Genomic DNA, 14,078 nt, shown 5'->3' on the forward strand with positions numbered 1-14,078 from the left:
CTCTTCCACTTTTCAGAACCACTATAATTACATCGGGCTTACCTGGGTAATCCAAGATCATCTTCCTGACAATCAGCTGATTAATTCCCCTTTGCCACATAAGGTAATAGATTCATAGGTTCCAGGGATTAGGACATGGACATTTTGAGATCCATTATTCTGCCTACCACACCTTTTACATATGGCAAAGAGCTAAACCACAAAACCACAAACTCTTTCTTACTGCGAATCAGTTATTTAGCCAAATAACGAAAAAATCTCTTGAGTCCTACTATGTGCCAGATCTCTGTGGTGAGAGCTAAGATTACAGTTTGGGTCAGAGATTGGGAGTTTGGTCATTTTTCCTTCTCTTTCCAACAAAATTCCCATCCTGGCTTATTTTAGTTAAGGAATAAATGAGAAGTAATCCGATTAAGCTGTCCTCACTACATTAAATGACTGGCCTATAGAAACCCTCTAGAGGAGACATTTACATTCTTTGTAAAGGAGCACCCTAACCCAAGGCTTCTTAAACTTCCATGGGCATACAAGTCACACGGGAATTTCATCACATGCAATTTTGATCCAGGAGGCCTGGCATGGGGTCTGAGCCTCTGCTTTTCAGACAAGCTCCCAGGCACTACTGCCACTGTCTATCCAGGAAAGCAGGTGGAGGAACAAGCCCTTAACTCAAGTATAGCTCTAATCCTAAGCAATCTTCAGTCTGATCCTGCCACCAATTCATCCTGAGGAAGGCTTACCTCCAAAGAGGAAATGGTAGTCAATAAGTCAACCACAGCACCACACTTTGTCACTATGACTAAACACCCATAGCAGAGGAGACACTCTGTCTTCTGGTCATAGTTTCCCACAAGGATGGTTTCTGACCAAGACTCACATTCATCCCAATATGGGGAGGAGTGGGGGTTATATTTTACAATCCTTAATATAATAATGAATCTCCAGGACTCCTAGGACAACATCCAAGGCTTATACTCCCCACCCCCAGGCAGTGGCTAAGTGACCCAGGACCCAAATTCATACCTATTCTTGAAAATTTGTAAGGTTCGAATCTTTCAGGACTCGCCTACCAGACAAGGTAACAAAGGCTGATAAGATTCAACTTGATCTCTCTAACGGGGATTCAGTTTTATAGACTTGCTCCTTTGGGGAGTGAAGGGATGACATGGGCAGGAGGGCAGAGTAGAAGCAACAGAATCTCTGTAGGTAAATTAAAGAGTCTTTACAGGGCTGATGAAACTTTAGTTAAGCACATGGACCAATGGGAGGACACATCACGGCCTGAAGTCAATTGATAATGTAATTTGTAAGGTAAAAGGAGGCAAGTTTCCATGTATACCACATGGCTCTTCTTGATTAATGAGTTTGGGCAAAACTCCCTGATAGTATACTTCTGAATATGAATGTACTTGGGTATATTCTGACCTATGACTTCCCAACACCCTTGTTTCAGTCTCAGAAAGAGATCACTTGGGAAAATGAAGCAGAACCACACCTACAGTTCCCTACCTTCTATTTGCAAGATAACTAGGTATCTCTCATCTTCTTGGCAGAGTGCTTTTGTAGCGCTTTCTCAATGTCTCAATGCCTCTTTGAGGACCCTCCATTTCATGTTACCTATGGGCCTCCTTCCTACCTTACCTTGGGTGGGTAGTTGCTAAAAACTCTCCTGCATGGCCTAATGTGGCTGGACCTCCCTGATGCAAATAGCACAGATCCAAACTTGGCAGTTGTGCAACAGAAAGCTGGTAAAGGCATGACTCTGCAATACTGAAAGGGAGCATACTCTGCCTAGAAAGGGGCTTAAGGCAATCCATTCAACTAGCATCTAAGCCGGATGTTCTCTAGCAGAGCTCTTCCCCATTGTAGAGCAGATCGAATTAGGCATTACTCTTCTCTCCGAGCCCAAGAATTATCCAAGGATTAAGGTGTCAAATTTTATACCTGGCAGCAGCTTTTAAGACCCAGTCTACATATACTGCTGTAAGGAAAAAGACAAAGAAGTCTAGATAAGGGAAGAAAATCATTCAAGCTCAAATGGTCAGTTCATAGCAGAGTCTATATTCAAACCCAGCTCACAGAGGTCAGCTAAGTCTGAGGTCATATGCCTAGTTGATGGCAACGTTGGAACTAGAATTGCCTCCAATTTCAAGACTTTTTTCCATGACAGCCTCCCTCAACCACAGCTAGAACACCCTTTCCCCTCCCCGATTATGGATTCACTGATGCCTTTGAAGATATCCAGCCTGGGTGTTGGGGAAGGGGGTCAGTGGAGCTACCTGGGAATGCTACTGATCATGCCTGGTCTTCTTGGCCACAGTCCTATTTACCTTGCCACCTAATGCCATTTTTTATGGCTTAAGCTTTTTAGTTCTTCCCCTACCTAATCTCTCTCCCATGCATGATTACTATCTTGCTATTTCAGGTTTCTGTCCGGCTGGGTAAAATCTTCAGTCTTTGTCCTGGCACTGGGTTTTTCTCTTTGGATGTCATGTCCTCTGCCTGGGGGGATGGCTTACCTTCCTACCCCTCCGTTGGCAGCTCACTCAGTTCTTCCCACAGCTCCACTTTCCACCACCGTCATACTTCCCACTTCCTCTCTCCCTTCCACTTCTCTCGGAATGACGGCTCCTGACTTTCTGGTCCCCACCCAAACTGGATGGCTTTTCTCCCTCTGCTTAAGGTGGGGGGACAAGCCGTGAAAGCCCCAAATGCCATCTTTCATCTTATTTCCTATTTCCAGCACATATCCTATTTATAACTCTGCCTCCCTCTTAGCGGATTGACACAGCATTCTGCTTGGTTCCCAGAATAAATGCAATTCAAGAATAAGAGACAAGTCCAGGCTCCCAGGATTCTTCTGCCGTCAGGCATTGGTTAGGAGTTTTTTTGCCAGCACTTGAGAAATGTCTCTGATGGCAGCTGCGCTTCTCTGAGCCCATCTTCCGCTGTCCTGGAAATTCCTTCCATACAGGATTTTCTTCCTGGCAGATTTCCCTTCCTGATTATGTCTAGACCAAGCTTATAATAAAGGTAGGTGTTGTTCCCCTAACATACATTGACTATACCATCAAAGATACTTAAAAATATTCATTGGGTGAATGAATGTTGGCATATTAAGAACAGGTCATAATTGGGTTTATGGAATGCCAATAAAGAATTATAGCTGATCCTAGGGGCGCCTGGGTGGCTCAGTGGGTTAAGCCGCTGCCTTCGGCTCAGGTCATGATCTCAGGGTCCTGGGATCGAGTCCCGCATCGGGCTCTCTGCTCAGCAGGGAGCCTGCTTCCCAATCTCTCTCTCTGCCTGCCTCTCTGTCTACTTGTGATCTCTGTCTGTCAAATAAACAAATAAAATCTTAAAAAAAAAAAAAAGAATTATAGCTGATCCAGAAAGTCAGCAATACATATAAAAATTCACATTTATAAAACAAAACCCAGTTTCTTATTGCACCCAATATCTCTGGTGTCCCCATTACCAAATCATTACAAAACCTGAAGGAAGGAGCAGCATTGATAGGATGTCTTCCACTATTAGGAATTGTGCTTTGTTCAAATTATTTCACTTATTGTACAACCTCTGAAACAGGATTTTCATCCCCATGTGTAGGTAACAAAACTGAGGCTCAGGTAGGGGAGCACTCTTGCCCTAAAAGAGTAAGTGGATTCAACCCAAGTCTATCTGCCTTCAAATCTCACTTTAAAAACCTAAAGAGAATGCTCTCAACATGGCATCTCTGGTTCAGCCTGTGTCTCCCTGCCTAGTTCTTCCTGACTTGACACATGGTAGGTGCTCAAGCAAAAAATTTGAATGAAATGGTCGGATATGCCATTTCAACTTAATTTCTTTTTTTTTTTTTTAAGATTTTATTTATTTATTTGACAGAGATCACAAGTAGGCAGAGGGGCAGGCAGAGGGAGAGAGAGAGGGAAGCAGGCTCCCCACTGAGCAGAGAACCTGATGTGGGGCTCGATCCCAGGACCCTGGGATCATGACCCGAGCTGAAGGCAGAGGCTTTAACCCACTGAGCCACCCAGGCGCCCCCATCTTAGTTTCTTAACATGGTATTCTAAAATTCTGAGCTTGATGGAGACACTTCAGAGGAAATCCACCCTCCAGCTTTAGAAGGTTATCAGATGAGGACACCCAGGCCAACATTCTGTCTTCACAAGGCAAACAGATCTGGAATGAGAGCAGAACAGGCAGGGTTTAGGTGAGAACTAAGGGAAACCTTATAAGATATCAGACCAGGCCGCTGCAAAAGACCATATATTTTGTCTGCCCCATCTCTCCGGGAGGAGCCGGATTCCTGCCTGCTGGGAAGGCTTTGCCTCTGAGGGTCCACAGAGGCATCAGGAGCTTCTCTCCTGCATTTGCTGCCGCAGAAACTGTCCTCATTCAGTGGCATCCTCTTCATAGTAACATGGAGTTGTTAGTTCCCTTGATTGCTCTCGGATGCGTAGCTTTAATTGTATCCTTGCTTTTATGTAGAGAGTAGAATCATTTTCCTAGGAAATTAGCTAGGAAAACCCATTGCTAGCCGTGGAATACAAATAGGAGCCTGCTGAAAATGCTGCTTCATGGGTGGGCACAGGGAAAAGGAGATGAGGGAGGACAGCTCTCTCCAAAGGTCTGGGGTTGATGCATGGAGGCGTTGCCACCCCAGTGAACTCTCCTAGGGCTGTGTTATTATTCATAGGAAGCTGCCTGGAAACTGCACGGGAAATTTCCCGTGCATGGGAAATTGCCTGTGAGGGAGGGTTTGTGTGGTGCTGAAAACCCACCATCCCCCCCCCCAGAAAGCTGTCCCTCATGGATAAAAGAGCTTCTGTGGGGTAGCACCACTGCTGACAAAATGATCTATTGACTTCCTCAATTTTTTATGCATGGTTCTCTATCACTGAGGTCATATTGTATGTAAATTTTATAATCTACCTCTTTTAGTTAACATTGTAATTTGTAAGCCTGGGGGGGTGAGGGGTGCAGTGAAATCTTGTCATTTTGCAGTAGAGGGTGACATCAGGCAGAATTAGCAGCAATGACCAGTACTGCTGGGTTGGCTCCTGGGAACTTGAGTGGTTCTGTCCCACTAGGCATTGGTTCACCCATTTGCACAACTTCAGGGAGCAGTGGGCAGTGGTTGGTTCTAGGAGGTAGGATTAAAAAAGTTTAGCTTTTTTTTTTTAATCTTCTTTCAATTTCTTTTATTTTCCAAATTTCATAAAAAACAAGTATGACTTTTATAGTCAGAAAAAATTATTTTAAGTGTTTCCTCCTTCCGCTGCCAAGAAAGCAGCAAGGCATCAGAATCTGAATCAGCTTAGTGAAGAAGCCACACAGTCTCATCTTATCATGCCTTAGGCTCCCCATCTGTAAAATGGAATAGTCACCCTGGACCCTCCCGTAGTAGAGACTATAACACCACCTGTAACCTGTACAGAAGGTGACGTCACCCTTGGATAAGTTGGAGAGGGAAGCAGCCCATTTCTGGGAGGTGGCTGAGCTTCATGATCTACTGCTCCCCATCCCTCCAAAGACCCCAGGTCTGTCAAAAGAAGATCATTTGGGGCGCCTGGGTGGCTCAGTGGGTTAAAGCCTCTGCCTTCGGCTCAGGTCATGGTCCCAGGGTCCTGGGATCAAGCCCCGCATCGGGCTCTCTGCTCGGCGGATAGCCTGCTTCCCTCTCTTTCTCTGCCTGCCTCTCTGCCTATTTGTGATCTCTGTCTGTCAAATAAATAAATAAAATCTTTAAAAAAAAAAAAAAAGGAAGATCATTCATTCACCTTATTTGTGGTCAAAATCTCCCAATGTAGGCACTGTTGAGAACAGACTGGAATCCAGGTATCTTTAGATCTTGAAAAAAGGGAGTCAAGCCACCCTCTTTTCCCACTGTCTATTTACAGGGCTAACATTCATTAGGCATAAGAGACATGGTGCCTAGGGACCACAATACTTTTAGAGGTCCACAGAAATGTTCTAATGGATAATATAGTTGTCATTCTGTCAACACAGTCATAAAATATAAGCTTTCATATTTTTCTGTCATGAAGGCAATAGTGCTTAAGGCCCATGAAAACCATAACGTGACCCTGATCAATCCATATCAGCCTCATATTTTCTAAGCCCTTCCATGAAGTCAAGGTGGATTGTGGACCAGAACGCTTACCACTCCTCTCTAGTCATCTTCTTCATCTTTCTAGTACAAAAAATGAAAAAACAAAACAAACAACAACAACAACAAACCACCCAGAACTTGGGTGTGGATTTTTGGCATGAAAATAACTAACGCTTAGGTCAGACTGAGACCCCACAGCAGAATTAGGCAGATGAAGACATATTTAGCAGACAGCAGAAGAAATAGCTTTTTTAATTGCCCACACAAACAACCATTACAACACAGGAAGGATAAGAAGCAATAACTCTAAGAAATGACTTGGCATTTCCCCCTCTTCTTAAGAATGATTACCCCTCATTCCTTAGGATGAGGTGTCTGTGAAATGCAAATATCCTCTTTAATAACTCCGGTCCTTCTTTTCAAATTAGAGTTATAAATAAATAAGTACAATTTGCAAAACCATTTGATTACATCCCTGTACTTTCCCAAGATTCCCTAGGGAGGCACTTACACCAATTTTTGCATCATTAAATATTTAAATAAAAACTCGAAGTGAATTGTGGGACAAAATGGCGTTTACGAAGCACACATTTGGGCACAACACAGCACCAAGTCTTAGACTCCAGCAGCAAGTAGAACATTTGATCCCTGCAGACCAGCAATAGAATAACTGAGTTCTGAAGGGAAAGAGTTCAGAAGGGAGAGCATCTTGCTTTCAAGGAAGAAAGCCAGTGCAGAAACCCCCAGTTTCACTCCGAGTCCCTCATTCAGGAGCCATGAATACACAGAAAGCCACCAGAACCAGGAAGTGAGGACACAAAGCCACCGAGCAGCCAGTCTCACGTCTCAAAGCCCATGCCTCCACTGGATTTAAAATGTGGTGTAAAAGTTGATTCAAATCACTCCAAACACCTATGGTATGAAATTAAGTAATTTAAATTCAGAACACTTTGTTTATGAAATCAGGTGATTTTTCGACACATTTTACCATGATTTTCCTTGGCAAATATTCATTGAGACGGCTCTACGCCAAGAGACTGTACATGACATATTAAAATAGCCTCCACCCACAGGAGTTTACGATGTGTTTGGGAAACACAGGAGATTCTAGATGTAAATGGATCACAGCAGTATCAGGAGTACACCCTGAGTGACATGGGAGCAGTCCCAGCTGTAAGTTGTGTGTGGGCACCAAGGGAAAGGCGAATTCTCAAGTGACTGCCGAGGCACTGAGGATCCAGCAGGAAGCAGATGGCACACTCAAAGGATTTAACTAGAGAGAGTTTAACTAAGGAAATACTGACTGAGGTGTGGGCAGAACATAAGCCAACTCAGCACAGTGGTGAATGCAGGGACTGGCAACAGTGGGAAGTCATTGCCACCATTGGCCTGAAGGCATAAGGCAAGGATGGTGTCACTGGAGCCCCACAAGGGTGGGGGCAATAGAAGAGGGGATGCTCTAGGTGAGCTGAAGCTGTAGACAGACAGGAAGCTCAGGTTGAGTTTGGGAAGCAAAGACCCAACCTGCAGTCACCTGCAGATACCTCCCACAGGCCAATCCCAGCCAGGAACTAGAGGTCAAGGGAGCCAGGAGACACAGTCCTGGGGCACAGATAAGGAGAGAGAAGAGCAGAGAGTGGACCCAGAGGGACCAACCCAGTTTACAAGCTGGACACCATGCTACAAGTTTTAAGAGAAAGGGGAGATTTCTTGGCATAGAGATGAAAGGGAAGGGCATCTGAGGTAGAGGAAGCCCGGCATATATATGGGAAATGGGAATTTTTAAATTTTTTTCTAGCAGGAAGTAATGTATATAAAGTGCATTTTCTTAAGAAGAGTTAGGCTATAACATTCAGGAAACATGGAGGAATGGACACGAAGCAGGGTTTCTCTGTCTCAGCACTATTGACATTTGGGGCTGGATGAGGCTTTGTTTGGGGACTGCTCTGAGCACTGTAGGATCTTTAGCAATATCCCTGGCCTCTACCCCCAGATGCTGGCATCCACTCCCAGGTGTGGTAACCGAAGGTATCTTCAGACACTGACCAATGTCTCCTGGGGGGCACAAAATTGCCCCTAACTGAGAATCACTGGGAGAGGAAAGGAAAGAGAGTTAAGAAGGTAGAAAACTATTGAAACAGTGAAGACAGGAGACACCAAGGGCTTGGAACCAGTGTCGCTCAGTGATATTGACAAGGAAAGGACCAATGCCACAGACCCCGTGTAGGGGAAGCAGACAGGCTGCATGAGGAGGGCAGAGGGGGTGCCAGAAGGTGACTTCGGTTTGTAGACTGGATAACAAGGAGGATGATGTCTCTACTGGCAGAGCTAGGAATGTGTGAGGCTGGCCTTGGGGAAGGATGATGTCTTCTGTGAACTTGTTTGAAGGAAGCCTGGGGCGTTTAGACAAGGGACTAAGTTGAGAAGGGAGGCTGGGACTGGAGGTGCGAATTTGAGTCATCTACAGAGAGACAGGCTTCTCTCCTCCTATGGATAGAAGTTCTCTGGGAGGAAGGTGGAGAAGCCAACCACTGAAGTTTTCTTTTTTCTTTTTTTTTTTTTTTTTGGCGGGGGACATGGTGATGTGCATATTTAGAATAATGTGAGATGGAAATAGCAGGCACCAGAGGCAGGAAAACCAGGCAGTTTTCTGTGGGGGAAAGCAGTTCAGCCCAGTGACTGTCCCTCTCACCAGCCCATCCACCCCAGGGCTATGTCTACTACAAGAGATCTCCTTTCTCTAATGTGGGAGCAGTCCTGAGGAGAATCAACAGTGCCACAGAAGCCACAAATGTCAAGACAAGAGCGGAGCTTTTTCCACCCCCTGCTCCCACAGAGTTAACAGTCCTCTATCTTCTTAAATCACTCAAATCCTGAAAGAAGTCGACTTTGATTAGGTGGAAATTTTCACTGACATGGACCAAACAGTTTGTTCTTCCTAAGTGAGGAAGTGTTGTTCCCCTAGAGTCCTGAGGGAAAGGTTACACACAGAGGCAGCAGTAAGACCTGAGGATCCAGACCAACAAAGGGTAGCCATACTTCTCTGTCAGTCCTTCTCTCTGAAGAAAGATGGTGGACCTTCATGTGTTTATTCCCCCTCACAAAGATAGAGTTTGTGGTAAGCAGAATTCTAAGATGGTCCTCAAAATTCTAGCCCCTAGTGTACACCCTTTATATAATCCCACCCCTTTGAGTATGGGTGGGACCTGTGGATGTGATGGGCTATCACTCCCAGGATTAAGATTATGTGGCAAAAGGGAATTTCCAAATGTAATTAAGGTCTCTAATTAGTTGGCTTTGGATTTCTCACAAAGGATATTGTCCTGGGCCAGCCTGACCTGATCCGCTGAGACTTTAAAACCAACTGAAAGAAAGCAAACAGCCATGTTGTGAGCTCTCATGAAAGAACTGCATTGCTGGGACCAGAGGGAGGCTTGTAGGAGCTGAAAGTGATTCCTGGCCAACAACAAACAAGAAAACGGGACTTCAGTCCTATAACAACAAGGAACTGAATTCTGCCGACAATCAGTGAGCGTGAAAAAGAACACTAAGCCTCCTGCAAGCTCATAGTCCCAGCCAACACTTATATTTTAGCCTGGTGAGACCCTTAGCAGAGGGTCCTGCCCTGCGGACACTGAGATCATACATATGTGTTGTTTTAGCTACTATGTTTGTGGTAATTTGTTATGTAGCAAGAGAAAACTAATATATAAATGAAGAGAGACTATGTCCACAGGGTGGCCTGGCTCCATGAGGAGACTGAAAACAACACCACACAGCTGAGCTCCATAAGTATGGGGGGGTCTGGGAGGGCTGATGGCGGTGTGACCCTTGCTGTTCCCTGGTCCCAGCTTCCCCATGACCCTACAGGCCATAACTCATTTCCTCCTAGGAAATGGCCAACTCAAGATCTGAAAAATCACCGCAAGATAAGCCACACAGGATAGGTAGAACTTACCATCTGAGCTGAGATGGCCATGGCCCTAAGGCAGGTCAGGAGTCCTACCCCTGGTGCCAGATCAGTCCCTTCCTTGGCCAAATATAACTTTAGACCCTCAGATACTGAGCTAGCAAATCTGAACAGATACTGATGTATCACTTCTCAGGAGGGCCTTTTAGAATCAGGAAGGAGAAGGAAGAAAGGTGGAAGAAAAAAAGAATTTTATTCAGCAAACAAATATTTATAGGGTTCATTACATGTGTAGCCCTATCCTAGGCTATCCTAGGCCCCAGCAACATACAGTGAATAAAACAAAAACCCATGCACTCCAGTGAGAGAATATAGACCAATGAATAAAACAAAAATTGGGGGTACCTGGGTGGCTCAGTCATTAAGCATCTGTCTTTGGCTCAGGTCATGATCCCAAAAGTCATTAAGCATCCCTGCTCAGAGGGAAGCCTGCTTTTCCCTCTCCCAATCCCCTACTTGTGTTGGGCTCCCTGCTCAGAGGGAAGCCTGCTTTTCCCTCTCCCAATCCCCTACTTGTGTTGCGTTTCTCTCAAATAAATAAATCTTTAAAAAATAAAACAAAAATTTAAAAATATAGTATGGAGTGATAATAAAGCAGAGGAGGAGCTGGAAGGGTGTAGGGTTTGGAAAGGGATATCAGGAGTAGAGTTTGGAGGGGTGCCTGGGTGGTTCAGTTGGTTAAACATCTGCCTTTGGCTCAGGTCATGATCTCTGGGTCTTGGGACTGAGCCCTGCAACTGGCTCCCTGCTCGGTGGGGAGTCTGCTTTGCCCTCTGTGCTCTCCCCTTCCCTAATAAATAAATAAAATCTTTTTTTAAAAAGGGTATAGTTTGGGACATATTAAGTGTGAGAAGTCTATTGGACACTCAGTGATGTTATCAAGTAGAGAATGGGATATTCTAGTGTGGAGCATAGGGAAGAATTGGGGCTGGAGATATAAATTTAGTATCTAAAACATAAGACCAGATGAGATAAAAAAAAAAAAAAAAAGGAGTACATGTGGATAAAGAAGAAGTCCAAGGGTAAATCCTGCAACTCTCTGACGTTAAGGTATCACAGAGAGAAGAAAGAATCAGGGTCAGAGATCAGACTTCTATAACAAAATACCACAGACTGGGGGGCTTAATCAATAGACATTAATTTCCCACAGTTCTAGAGGCTGGAAGTTCAAGATCAAAGTGCTGGCAGCGTGGTTCCTGGAAGGGCCCTTATCAAGATTTGCAGAGAGCCACTGTCCTGCTGTATCCTCACATGTCAGAGAGAGCAAGCTCTGGTCTCTCTTCCTAAAAGGACACTAAGACCATCATAGGAACTCCACTCCCACGACCTCATCTAAACCTAATTACCTCCCAAAAGTCCTCCTGACAAATACCATCACATTGGGGCTTAGGGCTTTAGCATATGCATTTGGGAGAGGGAGCACAAACATTGAGTCCTCAGCAACTAGCAAAAGAGATGAAAAGGAAGAGGCAGTGAGAAAGGAGCAAAACCAAGAGAGTGTGATGTCCTAGAAAGGGTTTCAAGGATTAGAGACTGATCATCAGGGTTAAGTGTTGCTGACGGTTGAGTTGAGGCTAAGAGATAATCTTCGATTTAACATCATGTCATTTTGGGATCTTGACAAGAATAGTCTCAGTGAGTGATGAGACTGAAAGCCTGATTCAGGTAGATTCAAGAGAGACTGGAAAGAGAAATTAGAGGCAGCAAGTGCAGACAACTCTTTAAACGAGCTTTGCAGTAAAGGGGAGTAGAGCAGTGGGGCAAAGCTGCAGGGGAATATGATGGGAGAAATTAGAGCGTACCTGGACATTGATGGGAATGAAGGGAAAATTAAATAATGAAAATGTATACAGTCAATTCTCAATTACACAAGAAAATAGAAATAGTGTGACCCATTTGATGAGTTTACATAGATTTTATGTAATAGCTGAAACATAAGAGAGAACATATAAATTCTGAAGCACAATGAACACCCACAAAACCACCAATCTCACCAAGAACGACCACCACCAACCATTTCCATTTATGGGCTCCTTGCTCTCCCACCCCAGGCCTCTCAAAAGAAAGCAACTTCCTGAATTTTATGGTTATCATTTCCTGTAAAGTCATATTCTCTTCACCATAATCTGTTCCTTTTATTACTGATAGATCAAGGATGACCTCACCTTTGTCCCTCAACCTACCTTCGGCAGACATCAGACCACCTTGGTCAGTATCACAAAATTCCTGCCACACTAAAAGTCCATTTCTCATCTTCTATCTCCAGCGGGCCACTGCTTTACCAGAAACACTCCTTCTTTGACATGAAGATCATTATTATTCATTCCTCTCTGTATAACGTCCTCCACATGAAAGCAGGAAGAGACAAGCACAACTTCTTCCCTCCTATGACACAAAATGGACCCCACTGGGGTCTTTTTCTCCTGGAAGAGGCCCCTGCAGCACTCAAACCTCCAGCCTCGCCCTATTCCTAAGGCAGATGCCAACACCTGGTAGACCGTTCATACAAGCTCAGGAAGGCAGGTGATGGCCAGTGGTTAGGTTCCTTTTATCCCCAAATCAGCTATGGGCAAGTGGCCATCCCCAGATCAGCCAGGACTCTCCAGGTATACAATGAGGACCTGCAAAACTTTGACAAATGCCAACAGACTGAGCCCTTCACAAATGGATGACCACAGGTTCTGAAAAGCCTTCTGCATACATAAACCAAACACCCAGCCCCCATGCCTATTCACTGATGCTTGAAATTGCTTTAAGGAGAGACAACGGCTTTCATCTCACAACTAGAGAAAGCTTTGAAGGCCCTGGATGAACTAACTCAATGATTTAGACTAGCACACACTAGTGTGTAAAAGGACTGAAAGACCTGATGATGCAAGGGCCACTTTAAAAATGAGTGTTAAGTGACAACAGCTGTAGCAGAAAAAGACGGGGCTTTTCTTGCCTCCTTGGGAGCTTAAAAAAAAATCTTGAAATCAGAATACCTGAAATCAAATTTGTCCCTACTGCCAGCTGTTGACCACAGGCAAGTTACTCAAAGTTTTGAACCTATTTTTTATTTCTAACCTTGTTTTTTTTTTGTTGTTTTTTTAAGTAGACTCTATGCCCAGCGAGGAGCCCAACGCAGCAGGACTTAAGGCATGACCCTGAGATCAAGACCTCAGAGAAGTAGAATAGAACACCTAACGAACTGAGACGCCCAGGCGCCCAGAAGCTACTTCTTATTTCTAAACTGAAGGTTAATACCTACCTCCAGAGTTACTGTGTGAGACTTTAATGTCATTCTCCTTGGTGAATATCTTCCTTCTTTCCCTGTGGCCTCAGGCATCTCGAGCTCTGTGGATTCCACACTAACTCTGTCCCCTGTTTTAGCATTATAGAGATAAAGAAAGGGGAATCTGGAACTACGCAACGTGGTTCACATCCTAACTCTACCACTTCCTGTGATCTTAGGCAACTTACTTGACCTCTCTGTGCCTTCTCCTCACCTGTAAATACGGAGATCGTAATAGTACTTGCCTCACGGGGAGATTTTAAGAGTTAATACGTGTCATGCACTTAGGAATCATTTGGGCACACACACAAAAGCACTGCAAATGCTGGCTACTATTATTCGCCTGCCTCCTCCTCACCTACCCACTTTCCACAAGCCAAAAGATCATTTTAAGCTCCTCCACTTCCGCTCTCTAATATACAAAGCCCACTGTAAACTGCCACTTTGCCAAAGCCCATTGTAAATCCCCCGGGTTTCCTAACGCCCCCGGCCCTAACCTTAAACAGCCAGGCCATCCGGTCCTCCCACCCCGAGCAAAACCCCGACAGTTCCTGGTGGGTTCGAACATTCCGCAACCCAGTCTCTGTTGGAAACCCTAGGAGGTAGGGTGGGAGGGAACAAGGTGGGACGGGGCGGGGCGTGACGGGGTGGGGCGGGGCGGGGCGGGGGGCGGCTCTGTGACGGCGCGCCCGGGCCCCACCCCCGCGGTTGCCAGGCAG

The 14,078-nt window shown here is 45.0% G+C and overlaps 1 long non-coding RNA gene across 1 annotated transcript; it reads right to left on the minus strand.

The window, feature by feature from the left end:
* Positions 1-4,005: 4,005 nt before the first annotated feature.
* LOC116874786 lies at positions 4,006-13,954 on the minus strand. The gene is made up of 3 exons (XR_004384062.1): positions 13,857-13,954; positions 13,336-13,441; positions 4,006-4,182 (listed from the first exon to the last, which is right to left on the minus strand). It is a non-coding gene; the product is annotated as an uncharacterized LOC116874786 (long non-coding RNA).
* Positions 13,955-14,078: the final 124 nt, after the last annotated feature.

This window comes from Lontra canadensis, unplaced genomic scaffold (assembly GCF_010015895.1).
Source record: "Lontra canadensis isolate GAN:19392208 unplaced genomic scaffold, GSC_riverotter_1.0 scaffold38, whole genome shotgun sequence".
NCBI lineage: Eukaryota > Metazoa > Chordata > Mammalia > Carnivora > Mustelidae > Lontra > Lontra canadensis.